We start from the raw sequence: 7832 nt of genomic DNA, 5'->3' as shown, positions 1-7832 counted from the left end.
ATCAATCTATGTCACCTATGTCCTCAGGGAGGGAGAACTCTTTCTAATTTTTGCCCTCTATAATGTGGCAATATGAAGGAAAGTTCACGTAGCCCTGAAAAAGGATCCTGAAGATCTAAAGAATTCCTTCCCAAGTGAAAACAAACTGATCCTAAATCATCTCAGCCACAGGAACAAAGAAAAAATATTGGCAAAGTTGATACTGCCATACCTTTCATCCTAGGCCTAGTCTACCTGGTTTACAACCTTGCCAAAATCACGGATAGCATTGAAGATGAGTATATAAGACTTTATTTAGCTCTCTAAAGTTCAATTTAAATTGTCAGGTCTTCCTCATAGGTAATACATAGTTATTGTAAAGGGATCTGGTATAAGGAATACACCAACATCCTGCAATATCATCATTAGAAAAGACATATCTTTCACTCCCCTGGGACTCATTATTATATGGTGTTAACTCTATGGAAAAGTATAGGTAACACTCTGAGGCTTTCCATTTGATCCTCCCTATAGTAATATACCTAAAGGTTGCTGAAAAGGTCCACACAAAAACTGATCATATGACATTATTATTATTATTATTATTATTATAATGAATTGCCTTCTGTAACCTCCCTTGAATGATCCATATGGGACAAGGGCTTTGGAGGATACTTCATCTTTGAGTTACATGAAAGTGCCTTTAGTTCCCTGGTTTTTAATTTCAGAATACAGTTTAATTAGCACCCTCATGAGCTACATCCTTCTGTTTTAGGGGCCACATCCAAAGCTCATTTTCAGAAATGGAATCATCATCATCTGACCACCTAGCACCTTTACCCATAATCGGTGTGACTTCCCACATGAACCTCTTTAGTCATACCTTCCATATATGTGCTGACTTCATTTATTGGAATGTAAGCTGTTTGAAGATAGAAAGTATCTTACTTTTTCTGTTTGTTCCCCTAGGCTTAGCATAGATCAGTGATGGTGAATTTATGGCATGTGTGCTAAAGATATTTCCCACTTCACTGACCCTCACTCCTCAGAGTTTGTTACTAGAAAGGCAGAGGGTCTTGGGTGGAGCTGCTTCCTCCCTGCTCTTCACTGAGCCTGAGGAATATTTTTCCACATCCCTCTGCCTAGAAGTCTAATAGGAGCACACAGGGGGTAAGATGAGCATTCCCCTCCCCCTCTTTAACTATGCTGAGGACATTTTTCACATCACCTGACCCTCTGCCTAGAAACCCAATGGTAATGCTTCCTTCCTCCCGTGTCTGGGGTAAAGTGGGTGGCATACAGGTGGCAGAGCTGGAGGGAAGTGGAGCATTCGGGCCAATCCCCTCCCCTTCTCTACCTGCAGTGAGGACATTCCTCACTTTATCTGCCCCTCCACTCATTAGCCCTGTGTGGGGTGAGAGGGGGATTGGGATGGCACCCAACACTTGGGGGTAGAATGGCATAGCACATGGTTTGGGGAAAGTGGGGAAGGACATTTGGTCTCTAAAAGGTTTGCCATCAGGGGCAGCTGGGTGGCTCAGTGGATTGAAAGCCAGGCCTAGAGATGGGAGTTCCTTAGTTCAAATCTGGCCTGAGATACTTCCTAGTTATTTGACCCTGAGCAAATCACTTAACCCCCATTGCCTAGTCCTTACTATTCTTCTGCCTTGGAACCAGTACACAGTATTGATTCTAAGATGGAAGGTAAGGGTTTAACAAACAAACAAACAAATAAATAAATAAAAGGTTCACAGTCATGGGCATAGAGACTGAAATATAATGAATATTTAATAAATGCCTTTCCAAGCATTTATTCATTCATTCAACAGGAGGGGAGTTCTAGTAGTTGGGGTATTAGAAAAGCCTTCATGAATAATGTAGCACCTGGTTGGATTCTTTTTTTTTTTTTTTTTAATTTTAAACCCTTAACTTCTGTGTATTGACTTATAGGTGGAAGATTGGTAAGGGTGGGCAATGGGGGTCAAGTGACTTGCCCAGGGTCACACGGCTGGGAAGTGTCTGAGGCCGGATTTGAACCTAGGACCTCCTGTCTCTAGGCCTGGCTCTCAATCCACTGAGCTACCCAGCTGCCCCCCTGGATGGATTCTTGAAGGAGACCAGAGAGTCTAAGAGGAAAAAAAATTGAGGAAAAAATGCAGTCCAGATGGGTGGAAGCAGGTTAAAGGCACCTAGACTGTAGATGGAGTATCAGATGTGAGGAAATGTGAGAAGAGTGTACCATGAGGACTGCTTTTCAGATTCAATCCTTGCTCAAGTAAGTAAACAGCCCATATCAGTATCTCTCTAATCCTCTTCTACAGCCTTCATAACTTCTTCCATCCAGAACCTGGTTCTCTTGAAATAACCATGAATGAATGTCATAGAACTGAAGACTGAGTCTCAGATTCTGTTTTCATTGCTTCTCTAGAAGCCTAAAACCTCTTTAAGAGGAAAATTTGAACAATTAGATTAATACACTGAGGTCTTTTTAACCAGGTACTTAAAGGACAAAAGTATGCCCAGAGGTGTCTGTCAAAGATATGCAATAACTGCTTTTCAAAGAAATTTCATGACGAGTTTTACAATGAGCATGCAAAGTGCAGGGGCGATGTGCAGTGTGCCAAAGTACACATTCCACACAATAGGCATTAATGGTTCCTGAGGAACCATAAAGATCTATTGAGTGATAAATCCACCTTTTAAGTGTCTCACAAGCTGCCTGCCTAACTGTGGAAAATCTATGATAAACCACAAAAGGGCTCTGATTGGGCTAATAATGGGTAGTGTAAAGAATATCTGGAAGCTTTTTGAGCTTGGTGAAAGGAATAGGCTGACCAGAATTCCTAGAGTGTACCTGCATCTTGATATTCTATAGCAGTGATGGCAAACCTTTTAGAGACTGAGTGCCCAAACTACAACCTTCATGCCACATGTGAATTGTCCCCTTACACCAGACAGGGAAGGAAGAAAATGCTCCCATTGGGCTGCTGGGCAGAGGGATGGGTCATATGAGAAATGTGCTTAGGTGCGGTGGAGAGAGGGAGGGGAACAGCCCAGCTCTGGGTCCTTCTGGCTTTCCAGTAATGAACTCTGGTGAACTCTGTGCCTGAGTGAGGGCAGGTGTACCCACAGAGAGGGCTCTGAGTGCCCCCTCTGGCATATATGCCATGTGTTTACCACCATGGCTCTATAGTAATATGATTCTTTATAGACTTATATATTCATATATGTTTATATGCGTAAGGATTTTTAACAGCAGCCATGTTGGGTCAAGCTTGATTGCCAGTTACTTGATCAGAATCAGAATGAACTGAGTTATGAGCCTGGCGTGAGCCAAAGGGCAGTTGGAAAATGCCTATATAAGGGGCAAGCCGGGACCAATCCTGGTCTCAGTCTTGAGATACAACTGGGCAAGGATGGAGGTGTCTTAGGCTTAGGCTAGGGCAGAGTATATTCTGATATAACTCTCAACCTTTATCAATTAGAAATATATTCAAACTTATCAACTTCATTTCTCTGATATTTACATCATCAAAAAGATTTATTCAAACCAAACCAACGTCTGCCGAACAAACTTCAAATCAGAAGAGATCAGGCTAACTGTTAAGCCATCCAAAGGCTCCTGAATATCAGCTAATTATCTGAGAGATTCAACAACTAATCATCAACTTATAAATCCCATTCCCACTTTCCATTATCAATCCCATTTTCCCTTTCACCTATATATACCAATATTAAACCATTTACAAAGGAGCCATCTGCAAACCTGTCTGTGATTCTCAAGATTCCAGATAGAAAATATCATTTGAAGAAGTCATATGGGTTGTTAGGGAAATGCTTCTAAGTTATTAATCCTCAAATAAGATTCTGAATTAATCTGCAGTCAGAACTAGATATCTAAACTAATTAGCCTTCTTAAATCTAACACACAAGTTTACTAGTTTAGGAATTAAGAGAATTACATCCATCTTCATTAGTTACTTAAGGATTTAGGTAGAATTAATCAGCTGTGTTCATCAATCAGCTGATTCTTCAGTTCTCAAGCTATAATACCAAACAAGTGTCAGAAAGTTATTCAATTATAGGAGTAAGAAGATTCATCACATTTCTTACTGAGCCCAACTGCAGTTGGGGTTGACCTTTTGGGATCATTATTTACATTCGTGACCCATTCGGATCAATACCTCCAGAAATTATAACAGTTTTTGGCTGAGTCAGATAATTGGAATAAGAACCTGAAAAGAGATTGAGGAAAGATGGCAGTGGGAAGAATGATGTTTATTATTTCCAGCTTTTGTCTAATGCAATACACTGTCAGGGAGCTTACTCACTATGGATACAAACAATACCACAGTACTTACTTAAGATTATGCTAATTTATGATATGTTTAAGTGGCTGACAGTGAGTGAATCTAGCAGAACTGATAGCTTTTATACCAATTCTAGGGGCTGTTCTTGCTAAGGAATTTGGGCTTTGAAGAAAGTAATTGAACATGTTTGAGGACAACCAAAAGAAAATAGCAAGGAACTAATACAAACATTAAAAGATCAGATCAAGCAGCTCATTTAGATAAATAAGAAGATAAGAGAGGGACAAGAACTGGACTCACACAATATCATAACTGCCAGTGATTGAATAACAACAAATGGGCGCATGTACAGTCAAACCTAATAGTACTACCAAGCCAGTAAAACAAAATGAACCACAGGCAACCATATCTTTATAACCAATTATAGACAAAACTATTTTGCAGTCAGACTCAGGGATTGTACATGTGAATAGTTATAAAACTTTCACTGGCAATGATCTTGAAATTCTATGCAGGAGATTCCCCAAGTATTATTTACAACCACCCAAGTATGTAAAGGAAATGAAAAGAGTATTTAAATTGTACAATCCATAATTCCAAGATACTGAATTTCTTTTGACTGAATTTTTCTCACCCAGCAAGAAAAACAAATTTCTGGAGGAAACATAGACAAATCAAAATATGACATCATGGCCAACATGTATATTTGGAATTAGGGAGATGACATTTAAAAGTATGTTACAAATTTTCTATGGACACATGGGGACTATCAGACTATATTTCCCGTGATTCCAATGGGTTTCTGGTTTCCGGTTCTTTGAGCATGGGGACATCTACGTCCCCACACATAGGACAGTTTAAATGAGAGGAGGGTCTAAAGAAGGCTCTTGATCTTCCTGAGGAGCTGACTGACGCGTGGAGAGGATGGGCTCTGGCGGTAAATCTAAAAGCTAGGCAGACGCAGTCACATATATATTGTACCAACATGTCCATGGCTTTAATTAAACTACTAATTTCTATTATTATATCAGTCTTTATCATTTTTAATCATAACAAACAGCACATCAAGATTTGAAATTAAGGTCCCATGCTACTATGTAGTACTCAATAAGATGGAGGAAAGATCTCCTAGAGGTGATGCATTTATATGCAAAGCAACCAAATTAGTGGGGAAAGTTTGAGAAACTGAGGCAGGCTGAGGATGAACATCCTAGTGTTTACCCATATAGACTGGTGGAACTGGCTGAACAGTGCTTGGGTACAGTGATGTCCAAGCCCCAGAATCTCTAGAACATGTTAGATGGCAATTTATCAAAGGATCTACTGTGCCAATTCAAAATTACTTTAGACAGAATTGTCCTCAGTAGGAAAGCCTTACCATTGAAGACATTCATCAACATGTAACATATGTACAAAAAGAACTTAAAACAGCTAGAGATAATGAGGCAGAAAAAGACACACTTATAGCAGATTTGTAAAGGCAATTGAAGGAGGCCAAGAATCAAAAATAAAAAGAAGAAATAAAAAAATCTGGCACTGCAAACTAGTAGGGGGCAGAGTCAGTCAAGGCAGTCTAACAATTACACAAACAACAATAACAACACAATGAAATGGTGCTACCTATGTGGCTGGCCCAGTCACATGGTTTGTTTTTGTCATTATAAGAAGCAAATTGATAATAATAGCTCTCAGAGAGAAAACACCAAGAGAACATATTACAACTTGAAATGGAGCATATTTCCAAATATAATAATAACAATAAGAGCCATGAGAAGTGCTGTGACCATAACTGTTTGAAGTTTAGTAATTCCCCATCACTGGATAAGATGAAGTCCTATGTAAAGCAAGGGGAGAGACCAAAAGCCTTATGAAATAATGACTTATTATTAACACTTCAAGGTAATGAGAAAGACTGCACTAGGGCAGAAAATATGGAAAGCATACTGCATGAGCTGGGCAATAATAGAATTACTGTAGAAAATCTTATGATGAAAAATCAGGCTGCTGCAAAAGAAGAGGAATGGCAAGATATAATACAAATGAGAAAAGATGTATATGGGACATTAAGCAATGAAACTAATAAGAGTCAAACTATATATTCCTTACTAGCCAGTAGGGATTTGCAGCTTAAAGACTTAAAATAAAGGGTTAGTAATAGAAGTGGAAGACAAACCATTACAAACAAATTTAAAGGTTCAATCAACTAAGCTTTGTGGTGCTACAGGATTGGCAAAATCTGTCCCAAAATTAAAAGCCAAAATGATAAAAAATAGGCCCATTTTACTTGGAACACACATTTTTATTGATGCCATCATGCCAATCCAACCTCATTGGAAGAGATCTTTTATGTAAACTAGCGGCAGCTATTCAATGTGATCCTAGTGGGAAGATGTTTCTCCGTGTGCCAAAAAGATCTCTGAAACATCATCCAATTCTAATTTTAGACCAAATAGAGGGGGAATCAGAACAACAACATGGAGAGAACATATATGAGATTCCAGACACAATCCAAGATGCAATTGGGGCTAAAAATTCAACAGAGATTGGAAGAAATCTGTCTGCCAAACCTGTCAAAATAGAAATCAAGGAAGCATAGCACCTAAAATTCCTCATTTTAGGCTGAGTAAAGAAGCTATAAACGGAGTTAGAGCAATCATTCAAAATCTCTTGGAACAAGGCATACTACTCCCTGGTTTCTCAGAGTTCAATACACTAATAATGCCTATCAAGAAACCAAAATTAGACCCAGAGGCCAAAACACAGTGGAGAATGGTGCAAGATCTGAGGACTGTCAATAATTTTGTAAAGAAGACCCATGCAGTGGTACCAGTCCATCACAGATCATCACTGAGATACCAAATACAACTGGCTAGTTCACAGTGATAGATCTGAGTTCTGCATATTTTCCAATTCCCCTACACAGAGACAACCAGAAGCTATTCTCCTTCTCTTGGGAGGGAAAATCACTCTCATGGACTCGAATTCCCTAGGAGTTTGGGGACTCAGCTTCAATTTTTTGTCAGATTTTGCAGAGAGACCTTAAATCATTCACCTTCACTGAGAGTAAAATGGTACATTATGTAGATGACATCCTACTAATGTCACCATCTGCTTCTGTACGCCAAGGAGACAGCATTCATTTACTAAAGGAACTATACAAGAGAGGTCATAAAGTGTATAAATTGAAATTACAATGGATTAAACAAAGAGTTGAGTATTTGGGCTTCATTCTGGAAAAAGGCACAAGGAAAATTTCCCCGAAGAGGATTGCAGATATTCAAAAGTTGAGCATGCCTAGAACAAAGAAACAACTAAGAGCAATAATAGGCATAAAGAGTTTCTATAGACAGTGGATATGGGAATATGGCCTGATTGCAAAACAATTAACAGAGCTAACCAGGAACACTGTCACAGAATCATTAAAGCTGAATAAAGAGCACAAGAATGCTGTAGAAAAACTCAATGCTTTATTTCTATCAGCACCAGTCTTAGGCATCCCAAATCATGATAAGCCATTCCATCTATTTATCCATGAAGACAAGG

This window comes from Gracilinanus agilis, chromosome 6 (assembly GCF_016433145.1).
Source record: "Gracilinanus agilis isolate LMUSP501 chromosome 6, AgileGrace, whole genome shotgun sequence".
NCBI classification, from domain to species: Eukaryota; Metazoa; Chordata; class Mammalia; order Didelphimorphia; family Didelphidae; genus Gracilinanus; species Gracilinanus agilis.
The sequence above is the reverse complement of the archived record's forward strand: the minus strand, read 5'-3'. Positions refer to the sequence as shown.